Source organism: Pleurodeles waltl, chromosome 5, assembly GCF_031143425.1.
Source record: "Pleurodeles waltl isolate 20211129_DDA chromosome 5, aPleWal1.hap1.20221129, whole genome shotgun sequence".
NCBI lineage: Eukaryota > Metazoa > Chordata > Amphibia > Caudata > Salamandridae > Pleurodeles > Pleurodeles waltl.
Window position 1 is genome coordinate 378,045,269 of NC_090444.1, and position 14,584 is coordinate 378,059,852.

At 42.5% G+C, this 14,584-nt stretch overlaps 1 protein-coding gene and 1 long non-coding RNA gene across 3 annotated transcripts in view; one reads left to right on the forward strand and one right to left on the reverse strand.

Moving 5' to 3' along the window:
- The window catches only part of SLX4IP (SLX4 interacting protein), a 655,245-nt gene that overhangs the window by 497,228 nt on the left and 143,433 nt on the right, over positions 1–14,584 (reverse strand). The gene's annotated exons all lie outside the window — the stretch shown is intronic.
- LOC138295680 (uncharacterized) overlaps positions 12,823–14,584 on the forward strand; it is a 91,255-nt gene continuing 89,493 nt past the window's right edge. For both annotated transcript variants that reach the window (XR_011203663.1, XR_011203664.1), the window contains exon 1: positions 12,823–13,024. This is a non-coding gene — a long non-coding RNA (uncharacterized lncRNA). The remainder of the gene's footprint in view (positions 13,025–14,584) is intronic.

Genomic DNA, 14,584 nt, shown 5'->3' on the forward strand with positions numbered 1-14,584 from the left:
TACCCTGCCCTGTCCTAAAAAACCACCTTGACACCCCCCACCCTGCCATAAACCCTAAAAGCTACCCTGTCCTAAAACCTACCCCATCCTGTCCTAAAAACTACCCCACCCCTGCCCTACACCCTAAAACCTACCCTGTCCTAAAAACAACCCCACCCTGTCCTAAAAACTACAGACTCTCCGCCCTGTCAAACCCTACCCGGCCCTGTCCTAAAAACAATCCCGAACCCCAACCTAGAACCCTAAAACCTACCGCAGCCTGCCCTAAAACCTACCCTAACCCCCACCCCCTGCCTGTACACTAAAACCTACACCACACTGTCCTTAAAAAAAAAAAAAAAAAAAAAAACACCTGCTCCAGCCCCACTAACCTGGCCCGGTTGTTCCTGCTGTGTGCCTGAACCACGCATATGCATGGTGCCTTAACCTCACACTTGAGTGGGTGAGGCACATGCGTGGTTCAGGCAAGCATGGTAACGTTTGCGTGGCTATGCTACATGTTGCTTCGAAAAGGCTGTTTCCCATTCTAAAGTGACACGAGCTAGGTGTGTACTATTCAGTCCCATAAAGAGTTCAAGTAATTCATTTACTTTATTTTTATGAAGTGACGTGCTTTAAGGTGCATGTTGCATAATTTTGCGAATACGTGTGATGCAGGAGTACTTCTTATAAGGGGATTAAAGTGCTCACTCATGGGGATAGCCAGAGATTCTATCCAGTTCATTCATTAGCTTTTACTGTTAGAGTGTATATTATAGCTCATACCAGGGTCTCAAAGCCTCCCTTCCCATTCCTTTCTGGTCACTGGATAATCCATGCAACACTAGGGACTTGTATTCTCAGGAAACTAACTTATGGTGCAGGTAGTACACAAGATGCAATTCACAAATCATTCCACTTGCATTATATTGCTCTGCCTCAAACTCCTCCCCCTTCCCTCCCCAAATCATGCGATATTGATCCGTTCCTCGCTGATCTACCCCTTCCTCGGATCACAGCCGAACAATATTCGGAACTGGAGGACCCTGTAACGCTCCCAGAGATACAAGATGCCATCCGCTCACTTGCTAATGGCAAAACCCCTGGCCCTGATGGGCTGCTGGCAGAACTCAATAAAGCATACTCTACCCAACTTGCACCCCAAATGCTTAATCTCTATCAGGAGGCCCTAAGCCACAACTACCCACTATGCTCCGGGAGGCCACATTGGTTTCCCTGCTCAAGCCGCATGAGGACCCCACTAATTTGCACTCTTATAGGCCGTAGCCCTCCTAAACATGGACCATAAAATATTGGCCAAAATCGTTGCAACGCAACTAGCCCCACTAGTATCCGCATTGGTACATGAGGATCAAAACACCTTTGTGCCTGCTCGCACAACATTTCTCAACATACTCCGTTTTTTCTGTATACTGAGGTATGCTTCTCATCATTGGCCATGAGCGGGCTGCCTTGGGATAGACCTAGAGAAAGCGTTCAATTTGCTGAAATGGCCCTTCCTACCAATATATGAGTTAGGCCCTCGCCTTCTCCAACTGGTGAGACTATTATTGCACCTTCCCAACAGCCCAAACCAAGCTTGGACAACATGTATCATCAGTGATTCAGATTGAAAGAGGTACAAGGCAGGGATGCCCTCTATCCCCCCTCTTATTTGCCCTGGCAATGGAACCTCTGGCGCTCGCACTCCGGAAGGGAGGGCATGCCAGGGGGTTGGGCTCCATGCTGTATCCCTATATGCAGATGTTATAATATCCCTTTTTGATACATATGCAAAAGTTTCGGGCCTGCGGGTCAACTGGGCCAAGTCCTGTGTTTTCCCACTATGACTGACCAAGCCCCATCTCAGTTTTCTAAATTGGTGTAGCAGCCAAATACATTTAGATATCTCGGTATCCAGGTATACGACACGGACACTGATCTGTCTTATGGGAATCTAGTGTGCGCCACGGCAGCTCTGCAAATCCAGATGACATTCTGGAAGACTCTGCCATTGACAGTGATGGGCAGAGTAGCCCACGTTAAAATGATAATTCTACCTCACCTGTTATATTACTTTGTGAATTTGCCATTATATATTCCAACCCATTTTTTTTTATCCTTGGAGCGGGATAAACGCAGCTTCATTTGGAATACCTCCAGCTGCAGAGTACCCCTTACTAAACTCTATCGCCCAACGAACCTACGTGGGTTATCACTGCGGAATTTGGAACACTACTACCTAGCTGCGCAGCTGCAATGGGTGGCTCGTTGGTTCCCTCCCGATACCTATCAGATACCGCTACTGATTTACATGTATGGTCACGTCATAAACTGCTCCGTTTATTCCATCCTTGTACCAAGTCCTCTGCACCAGAGCCCTTACTGCTAAACTTGGCATACCGCTGTTACCGTAAATGTTGTTACCTCACTAGGGATATTGTCCCCAATGCACCAGCCATTCCACTTCTGAGGACGCCATGTAGCGCGTGTTACATCGGCCATCGACTTGATTCCTGGCATGAAGTGGGGATACACACTCTGGGAGACCTTTATACTGTTGGAATGCTCTGCACTCACAACGCCCTGATGTAGAACTCTGATTTGCCCCCGGGAACCTTGTATAAGTCCCTTCAGGGCGCATTGCAGCGTGCATGGAGTGAACTGACAAGGGAGACCCAGATACATCTTACATTACAATACCTACATGTATTTGGAGAGGGGGGGGCACTTGGTGCGCTGGATACGAGACTCATTACGGCTCCTCGCTTCGGGGCCACTTACAGCTCCATGTGGGCAATCGAAGGAAGACAAAGGGGGGCCCTTCACTGATAAGGAATGGGCAGCTATATTAGAAGCTCCTGCGCATGTTCTGCGTAATATGAGATTTTGCCTAATACAATACTATGTTACACAGAGGGCCTATCTCACCCCTGATAAGATTAGCAAGTACTACAGCTGCACTGAAACTGCATGCCCACACTGCTAGGGGCTGGAAACAGACTTACTATTCATGTTGTGGTCGTGTCCGAACCTACATCGATATTGGACCTCAATCCTGAACCACTTGACCCACTAGGTAACACAGACATGGGAAGCCTGTATATAGAGTTACGTCCCATTTCCCAGACTTGAGCTTATTGCTGACTAAACGCCTTATAACTCGTAGATGGTGATCCCCCGAACCACCAACATATGAAGAAAGGGTGAGGTCACTAACACTTTCTTAGCAAGAGTGGACGGAACAGCTCTTCCTTTGGAAGACTCACTAGGCCTACGCAAATACCCACTCGCATCCCAATGAGAGGTAACCCTAATGGATCTAGGCACCCCACTCACCACACAGTCCAGAAGCCCCACTGCACTTAGTGGCTATCTGTGACGCAACATCCCCTGCATAAAAGGTCGCAACGCTGTCCGAATAGAGACACTTAGCAGACAGTAGCCCCATCTACATACTAACACACTAGTGGTAGTCAGTGCTGAAATTGTAGGTTGGAGATGCTTGATGTGCAAATATGGTAATCCAATAACTGTCTAGCTGCATTTATTGTGTAATGCAATTGATCTGATTTGTCTACACCTCCCCGCTTTCGAAAATGTTCGTTGGAGCATATTGCATGCATGTGTTCTATATATGTTTTCATTACGTAATATGATCACTCTATGCATTTCTACATAAATGTAATAAAAAAATGTTTTAAAAAATGTTGCAGGTTGTGCTTGGATTCAAAACCCATCATCTCAAAAACAGTAGTTTTACATAGTTGTAACCATCCACAAAATATTGGCCATAGTGCAAAACGTGCAGTTAAAAGTTAACCTTCTACAGGTAATAATCCCACGTGTCAGAAATTGGGGGGGGTCAATAGCTCATAAATCTAGTCTTCGGATGCCCCCCCCCCTGTTTCGTTCATGTATGTCAAATATGTCAAATATCAGATCCTTAAAATAATCTACATTCAGTTCTCAGCGTAACTCATCGCACACGGGGTGAGGTGGCTAGATAGATTCCTTGATGATCCCCCACCACACCTAGAAATTTTGATAAGTGCACATGGAGTTTGGCATAATTATTGTGTCTCCATGGGGTTTCTGTTCCTAAGACAATGATCAGCCTCAATTCCTCTCTCCTTAGTTCTTTGTCTCTATCACTTCCTCGTAGATGCTTTTTGACATGTTTTATGCCATATAATTTGAAGTCCTCCAGTGACCAGTTATGAGACTGTTCAAAGTGGCAGGCCACTGGATAACTCTTATCCCCATTTCTTATGGCCCACATGTGTTGTAGGATCTGAATCTTTAATGTATTGATTGTGCTGCCTACATATAATTTGTTGCACATGCATTTAAAGACGTAAACTATATAATCTGTAATACAAGTTAATCTATCTTGGATAGTGACCTGTTGACATTCAAATTTTGGATTTTAATGCATGTCGGCAAGCTTTGCAGGAACCGCACTTAATAAAATCCTTTCAAGTTGTTCTGTAACCAATTACGCTGTTCCTCAGAAATTTCTGTAACCAATTGCGCTCTTCCTCAGGAACCCAATAACTGTGTTAGAATGTCACCCAAGCTTTTAGTTCTCTTGGATGTTATTCGGGGGCCAGCACTAACCACATCTTTAATATGTTCATCTTTTATTAATAACTGCCAACTGTTTATCAAAATTCTCTTAATTTCAGGTTGTGCCATACTGAACTCCAAAAAGAGTCTCTTCATGTTGTTTCCCTCCTGCTTAGGCCAATCACGTTTTTTCAAACAATAACTGATCTCTCTGTTTGTTGTTAACTCTCTCCTTTGCTGTTCCTATAACTCCACATGGGTTACCTAGTCTACTGAACCTCATGCACATATTTTTGACCTCTTTCTCAAATCCTGCCTTTGTGGAGCATATTTATGTGGCCCTCAGCATCTGCCCATAAGGGATATTCCATTTTAGAAACTTTAGGTGGCCATTATTTGCATCTAATATAGTTAGTGGCTGTGGCTTTCCTGTGGATCTTAGTTACCAGTTCTCCAATTAATACATCAATTTCAATGTCTAAGAAATCACAGCATATTCAGCTGTGTGAGGTACTGCACTGGATATTGAAGTTGCTGTGGTTCAATTTCTATATGAATTCACACAGCTCTGGTTCTTCACCTTCTCAAAAAATGAAGTGGTTGTCAATGAACCAAACCCACACTGCGACTTTTTCTATGTACGGTTCATTTGTTTCTGCCCAGCATATCTCTTTCTCCCACAATCCCATGACATGATTGCGTAGGTGGTGGTGAAAGAGTTGCCCATAGCTGTACCCTGTTTTTGATGGTAATTTTTGCTCTTAAAGACTTATTTTGTATGTAAGGCAGAACCAAATCATTTTGATCAACATGTTGGTGTGCTGCATATGTTCCACTGGTCTTTCCCTCAAAAAGTATTTATAGGTTCTTATTCCATCATCATGATTGATAGATATACATAACAACACTACATCTAAAGTAGTCATGATATAGTTAGGTTTCCAAGGGACGCCATCTAACTTTTTCAGAAAAATCAGTGGAGTCTTTAAGATATGATGGCAAATTGATGACATATGCTTGTAGAAATAAGTCCGGATATCTCAAACTATTCTCCAATGGTGCGGCAATGGAGTCACAATGGTTCTTCGCAGTGCTGTTCTGGCATTTTTATGCATCTTTGGGAGAAAGGATATTGTCTCCATTCTGGCATTTTCCGTGCAAAGGTATTGGTACTCATCCCAGTCCAGGAGATCTTTGTTATGCCACTCCTCCACTTTCAAATGATACTCAGTTTTAATTTGTTTCAAAGGCTTACCAGGGAGACATTCATAATGAACAGAGTTTAGTTGTCTTCTAACTTCAGCCATGTATTTAGCAGTGTGATCAATATTCATGACGTTGACCCCTTTATGAGATGGTTTTATTATTAATGATGGATCATTGCTCAAAGTGCTTTGGTCGTTTCTGTCACAATTTGCACGCTTCTTGCCACTGTTATCTGCCAGTCCCGGGGCACCACCTGATTTCTTGCTTGTTCTGGATTGGCCAAGGGCGACCCTTTCCAGTAGCCACAGTGCTGCTGACAGTATAACGCCAGAAGAAGTCCCAGAAGAAACAAAACAATATTGGGGGAAAAAACCTCAGATCACAGGAACTCCTGAAAAGCGGCAAAAGGAAAAAAGAAAAACACAAGAAAAATCAGCAACAAGAAAACTATGAGCAAAACAAGAGAGGTCCAAATTCACTGGACATGGGAGCAAGGAGCATCACCAGAATGGAAGTGTATGCAACACAAGGAACAGAAGACCTTCTGTGCTTATATACCTACAAACAGGAATTGACATGCAGGAAGAGCTAAGACACCATCTTCGAATAGGAAAAGCCACATACAGGTGAATGGAAAAATAGCCATAGTAAAACAGGTAAGCAATGCATGCAGAAAAGGAAACACAGACTCCTGGGAAGAAGAAGATATGGCCAAGGAAGGAGAAAAAAGAAGAAGATAAACAAAAGAAAAAACAAATCCAGAAAGCAGGTGAGCAAAAACTATGGGGGTCGTAAAGGAGCGTAGCGTGACCCAGAGCACAAAAGAGAACTTCCAGATCACGCTGCGGCCCAAAAAGCAGGTTGCGGCCCAAAAAGCGGCCCACAGCAGAATTGGCCACCCGAGACGCGGACCGCCGATCCGGCTGCGGCCCACGAGGGGGACACCGCTGGCATAACTGTTTCTAGCCTCAGCCATGTATGTAGTGCGATCCATAATCACGATGATGACCCCCTTATCAGATGGTTTTATTATTATTGATGGATTCCTGCTAAAGGAGCTTAGGTCGTTCCAATCCTTTGGTGAGAAATTTCCCTCCATGTCTCTTCATAGCCATTCTTATCTCAACTTGTTCAGGTCTTCCACCACCAGTTCATGAAATAAGTTTATCTTATTGCCAGAGGGTAGTTGGGGGCAAAAGCAGGATTTGAGCTTGCACCCACTTTGCACAGGTACACCCGTGAAGAACCCCATTTCATTCAAGGTAGTGGTATTAATCGCCATGGTCTCTGTATTTTGTCCATTCTCCCTAACTTATTCCTGATCGAACTCTGGACCACCATAGATTTCACCCAGTTTCAGTTCCTCAGTCATGTTCACCACAGAGCTGTGTGTTGCCTCCTTATTGAATTCATGGATCTCCAATAATTCTGGGACCTCTTTAACGGTAAATCTTGAGATTCGATAATACATACTGGTGCCTCTTGTTTTTTTATCGGATAGTATTTGTGTAACTTACATTTTTTTTATGTACTTATACATTTCAATTCTTGCATCTGTAATATTGGGGTTCGACAACGGCCTGAATGTTAATCATATATTTCCATCTTAGAATTCACTGATAGCCGCCGTGCTCCAGACCGGAGTGCTCAAGTTGAAGCCCCGTTCTCTGCATAATTGGATTTTTTACACAGAGAACGGGGCTTCAAATTGAGACCCAGAAATTTATCATCAGAAAAAACAATCAGAGGAAGAGGAGATGGAGAAGCTCAGGACAAAGACTTAGGCAAAGAAAAAACTTCAAAGGGTGAGCACAGAGACAACACCGGAAATGAGGACAACTATAGGCAATGATAACAATGCTATTATTAACATCGCTGATATACTTCTGAGTGAAGAGAATGAAAGGATGTTAAAGTTGGGTTTATCATACTGTCCAGGTGAGAATTTGAACGATACACAAACTAGAATTGATCTCCTTCAGTTCACAAGAGCAATTAAGCTGAAAAAGTTCTTTGCACTGCAACCCAAAGTTCATACAGGGAGAAAAGACAAATGGTCAGGAGCTGATCAGCAGTATAAAGATGCAGATTTGAATCTCCAAATTACGCTGCAGGAGCCGGAGAATGAAACGTTAGGTACTGAGGAACAGACACCGGTACAGGTTGTGAGCTTGTCTTTGGATATTGAAATTGTTGTAGCTGTACCAACCGATTTGAAGGATAAATCTAAGTTTATTCCGAAAATGCCAAGAGATGCAATTGATAATTGATATTTTTAATGATTTAGTGATCCAAGATTTAAAAAACCTGCAGTGCAGTAAAAAAAAATGAGGCATGAAGAAAGAGTTATGCGATTATGTATGCAACAGTAATTGAGGAAACTTAATTCACATCCTAATTGTATTGTCCAAAATGCTGATAACAGTGGTAATTTGGTATTATGGGCCAGAGATAAGTATATGGGGGAAGCATACAAACAATTTAACAATGAGAGCTGCTACTCTAGGAATAACAAGGAAGAGATGAGAAAAATTAATCTTGAATATAATAAAGAACTGTCCAATTGCCATAAGCAAAGTCTGCTTTCCAACGAGGAATACAGGTTTCTGAGCATATGTCATCCACGCACACCTGTATTTTATCTGATACCCAAGGTGCATAAGGACAAAGATAATCCTCCAGGGTGCACCATTTTCTTAGCTATGGGGAGTGCTTTTGAGAATACTTCAAAATATGTTGATTATTTTTTGGCCGACTTTGCGAGATCATTACCATCTTATATACAGGATACAATAGATTTTCTGAAAAAAATCTATGATATACCTTGGGAAAATGATTTTGTGCTTATGACGATCAATCTACAATATTTCTTGAGCAGTAGACCTGTGAGCTTGTGAAAGCACACATAGATGCTCCTCAGCACGACCAAACGATATTTGGAGAGTAACATATTTTTGTTTAATAAAGAACTCAAATTAAGAGGACAGCTATTGGGTACCTGCTTCCCCCCAGCTATGCAAAATTGTGTATGGGCAGGTGGGAGGAGCAGGTAATCCGGAATGAGTTAAATTTAGACTGGAAGGATAACATCATTCATTGGAGCAGATACATAGATGACCTTTTGATAATATGGAAGGGTACTCGAGAAAGTGCCGAGAACTTTGTAAGTGAGATCTCTGATAATGCCCTCAACCTGAAATTTACAAGTAACATCCATCAAACTGAGGTACAACTTCTTGATCTAACAGTTTATGTGATAGACAACAAATTGCACACAAAACTATATAGAAAACAAGCCGCAGGTAACACTCTTGCATGCCACGAGCTGTCATCCAAAAATTCTGATTTTACAGTATTCTGTAAGGAGAAACCCTGTGGGTGAGACGATAATGCAGCAAAAGGGTAGAGGAGGAGCAGGCCTTACAGAGCTATCCATGAGATTTATGGACAGGGGCTACACTAAAAATTGTATTGATGAAGCAGTGCATAAGGTGAAACAGAAGTCACGTGATGCCATCTTGTTTGGGTGCAAAAAGAAAAAAACAGGATGAATTCGATCCTAGTTATAGATTTGTGACCAATTTCAGTAAACAGGAAGGGAGGATATGCTCTATTTTAAAAAAACATTGACATCTAATTAAGAGCGATCAGGTAATAAGGAGTTTGGTTCCACGTAGACCACGTATAAATTTTAAGAGAGCAAGGTCTATGAGAGATGCTTTGACAATATTAGTCCTGAGTTGGTTAAAAAATAAAATCAAACCAGGATCAATCAATGTCCAGGCTTTAAGTATATGGGAAGAACATTGCAGAATACAGCTCTGCGCTTACCCACAGAAATGATAATATCAAGGAAGTATATCACTTTAAGACCAATTCTGCAATATATCTGCCACAATGACCATGTGATCTGAAGGACATAGGCAGTACTAAACTGCCTGTCCGTAAGAGAATACTCCAACGTGTGTGTTATCAGGAATAAGTATCAGACATACCCAGTGGCTTGACACATCTGGGCGATGCTGGGGGATTAGTTTATTATGTGATTGATTCCTTGCCGTTCAACATAAGAGGAGGAGACAGGGAAAGGGCCCTTGGAAGAATGGAATCACGCTACATTGTAGAACTTAACACAAAAAACCCTTGTGGTCTGAACTGCGAAGAAGACCGTTATACACATTTATAGCAAGCAGTATTATTACTCGCACAGGCCGTCATGAGGGAGAGTTTTGACAGAATGGATTTATTATCAGTAACCGAAATCTTTCTTAAGATATTTTTTAGTTGCATGTGCTACGTTTACTTCTTTCTTTCTTCTTTGAGCAGGCGTATTTGTTGTAAGTATTTTTGCTCATAGGTATTACAGAGTATGTAGTTATCTTTGCAGCACCACGGTCATATAAGTAATAATGAAAGTAAGATAGTGCAGCCCATTTTGGACTTGATTACAGATTATGGGAGCAAATTCGATATGGAGGCGCTGCATTATTCTGCTAGCATTTGTATGGTTTATCATTAGGTTCGCAATATTACTGAGCAATATACCACATGAGTGGTAGCTGATAATATGTCACTGAATTAACAGGGTGGATGGGATCACAGCGCAGTGAATTTGCAAACAGTGATCCCTATAATATATTAAACTCTATGAGAGCGATATTTCTTAGACAAAGATGTGGTTAGCTCTCTCTGCATATAATTAGTTAAATAGAATGTGGCCATCTAGTGTATTCTATTGTTGTGTATTTTATTGTCACAAAAGAAGTGAATATAAGATATTTCAGCCCACTTGGCTTGATTAACAAACTGGTGTAACTTTAACCTCTTTGCATTGTTATATCTTGCCGCTACATAAAAATGTATATTCTTCCATTCAGAGCTTCACGTAGAGGTTGCGACAAATCCGCATCCCTACATATACAAATTTGTTTTCCAGTTAATTACAAGAAAACCCCTGAATAGTTTCACACCAAATCACAAAAAGGTCGCTTTCTGGACCAGGACCTACCTTTCTACCAGATTTGGTGTAATTCCGTCCTGTAGTTTTGGCACTATCACTGTTCAAAATCCCTATGGAACAATGAATGGAGAAAAAGCATTTTGGGATCCCCTTCTTATTCTCAGCCCCTGCTTGACTGATCACCCCAAAACTTTCCAGACAGCAACTGACATGACTGGCAAATTTATTAGGAAACTTTTGTGAAGATTCATCAAGCGGCGCCACAGATATGGGCAAGGGAAAAAAAACGCTTTTTCTATAAAAACTAGGTCTTAACTATAACTACCTGGAGGCAATCGCCACTAGGCTTATATATTGAGGTTCTATGATGAAGCCTACAACATCCCTATGGATGAGGACTAATGTCTAAAAACAACTTTCTTCCAGCTACACCAGATCTGTGCCAGTCTTTTACCCAGAGAGGGCTGGTTAACCTATAGAGGAAATGGTATAGCTTTGTATGTCTTGCACTAGTCACAATGGGACATAACTGGCCTGGGCCAAAACGACACTGCTATTCTGGAAATAGTTGGGGATAACGAAAAAGAGATAAGCTGTAAAAATCCTGACTTCTAGAATGTACAGATGCATCCTTAACTCTGAGGAAAGAAGTTGAATAGGAAATCTCCAATATGCAATAATTAGTAAGAGAAAGGGGACATTCAGATTTGGAAGATCAATGCTGAAGTATAAAGGAGGGTAACAATACATGCACAATAGTACGATTCAATCTTCAGAAGGGGTTGCTCCACAGAAGAGAGCCACCTTAAATCATGGTAGATAGTCATCAGGCTCTTAAACATTGGGCCAGAAGAACAAACTTTCAAATGCTGGATTGTGTCAGTGAAGTAAACCTTGACAATGGTGGAGCTCACAAGATAGGGGATGAAGCTTCTCACACATACTCTGCATCATTAAAGATGTGCGTTTTTGCTATATTAAGGTATTTAATGCTTTGTATGTAAACACATAGAAACTAAGGCTGCCACGATGGGGTGAGTAATACAATCTCCCCAGTGGAACACAATGCCTATGTACCTTCTTCTGGCTGTAGGCAGTCTCCACAGTAGACGCGATGCTCTAATCAAAACAAAGTCATATTATTTTCCAGTGGAAAGTATTACATCGTGTACCATGCCTCATATATTACATTGGTGGTGCCTGAACATCTTTATTACATGACTGAAGTGCCTTTTTTATTACATTGCAGCGTAACCATAACTCTACAAAGAAGGTCTATACATCCCCTGTACAGTCATAGCAAGTGAGTTATGAGTATTCCTTGCGCACATGATTCCTACTCCATTAGCACCGTTGTCAGAGGCAGTCTCGAAAGGAACCATGACTCCGTTTTAGAAAATGAGGCAAAAATGTGATTTTTTTTTTTTCTCGTCGTTGAATACACAAATGATAAGGTGGTTGAAGATTTGGTCGACTCTGGGTGCTCCCACTTATATTAGACTACCTTCTCCAAAACAAAGTGTTCCGAGGGCTTAACCCCTGATGAATATATTTTGCTAGCTAAAGCATGCACTGTAATAATTACTGACAATCTCGGAATCCAGATTCAAGGGCAAACTGTCGTTTGTGAACAAAAACCCGAAATAACTTAACAGACAGAATGAGGGCTACATGTAAACAGCTGACTTTGAATAGCCGGGCATCGAATGAACCTGCTGCATTCACTAACATCCATTACTTTTAAGCAGTGAACAAATTCCGTACACTATCTATTTGAAAGCACCGATCCAAATTCGAGCACTAATTGTTCTGTGAATCCCAGCAGTAAACAACCCCGTTTTGCATTTAAGTTTTCTTCCCTTAAGAGGTTACAGGTCTGCTGGTTCTGGCCAAAACAATGTTGACACAGTTGCACACCGAATTATTACATGCTGATATTGGGAAACAGTGCACAAAAAATATTTTTCCACTTTGTGAAGAAGCCAGACTGTTTACATGCTTAAGTGACTAGAGGCCCTTCTGTCTGCGTGTGGTCTCATACTGCAGTTATCAGAGCCACGGATATAAAAGACGAGCAGCCTTCGACAATGTAACCCGCGCACTCGAAGCCTGGCAGTAAATTATCTCCAGCCAGAACAAACGCTGGAGTTCAGATACCTTAAATGGGCATTTCAAAATCAGGATTTAGTTGAATATCTCCGCTTCTTATTGTAAGCAGTGGCAAGGCTCTACGCTTCGTATCGGTTTAGCTCCAAGCACAGAACATAAAAGAAAACGGGCCCGGCTGCTTACGACTAAACCAGCATACTAGTAGGTAGACTAACCACTCACAAGGAACGTGCAGCAGTACTGAGAGGGTGCACCAGTGTACAAGCAAGCATTATTTTAAAGATCGCAGCTAGTAACACGACCGTGCTCTTCGAATGTTCCTACTGGATGGGTGCCCAAAGGGATCACCTCTAAACATGTAAACGCAGTACATTTCAATCTACTGTATGTAATTTCGTTTATTAGGTCAGACGATATGGGCTAGCTCTTGTTGTCCAGGATTTACCTTCGACAACCTTGTTCTCTTGAATGTGTGACAGTCACCTAAGGAACATACAACGTTGGCTGCTAGCTCCCACATTCGTTAATACAGCCCACCCTAGTTCCTCACATCTGCTGTTTGTTCCACAACAATCCTGCTATTCTCTGTGCTCATTAGAGCGTGCAGGGAATGCACCGTCGCCCCTTCACCTGCCCTGCTAAGGGTCAAATGAGTCCAGAACCTCCCACTCCCTCCCGCAAGACTGTGCAACTCAATATTTGGCAATACTAAACTGACACGTTAGTCAGACAATTAACGGTAGGAAGAGTGTGTTCCACAGAACCCCAATCCCATTGTGTTCACAACGCTGATACGTGTAATTCACCCTTACTGGAATACACCACTGGGCCAGGAGCAGTTGGCTCACGGGCAAGAAGAAGTGCCAATCGCATGAACTGTTTCTTCCACGGAAGCCCCAACAGTCCAGCATGAGACAGTCCCCCGCAGCGAGTAAACGGACTCCGTAGGAAACAATGAACAGGAAGGATGCATCGCGCTCCCGACTACAGCACTTGCGATACTTCAGAATTCGTGAGAGGAGCAAATCCGTCATGAACAAGAAACACGTACTTATACGTAGTGCACGCAAACGGCTAGATTTCCACATAAGTAGCACTGGCCGTCTCCAGCAGAGAAAGCAGACCACACAAATACGCACGCAGACTCCCACTCCACACCTCAGTACCTCAAAATATGTGCCACCCATCAGCAGTTTAAAACAAATGCACGAGATCATTTCAAATCAAGCAGACTTTTATAATGGGCCACTGCAAGGGCCACCAACAGGACCCGACTTCAGATTTTTACAATCAGTATCTGTAGCTGCGTCGCACTTCTTGTTGCTTCTTCACTTCAAATACCAACCTAAAAGTAACGATAAAGACCAGGAAAACCAAATGGGAGCATTTGCTAACGTGTGTTTTTGAAACTGTGAAAGAAGCCATTGGAAATGAGAAACTACCCTCCTCAACAAACCTGACAGAAAACCATTCCTGGATAATGAGATAACCAAGGACATATTTTTCACTCTGACCCAAATAATTCTCCCCGAGTGATAATTGGTCTTTTCCCGACATCAGCAGGGACTTTTAAAGTACTGCCTTTAGGGTCTGGGAATGGGCCTCTCTCTCACTTACTACCCCTTGGTGCCCAAATGCCACACCACAACAGTGCCCGCTCCCCATAAGGTTACCAGATTACATGTAAACCTAGGCAATGGCTTCAATCATGCCCTCCTTCTGGAAAACTCCCTTTGGGGCTAATACAATGTGCGATCTGCC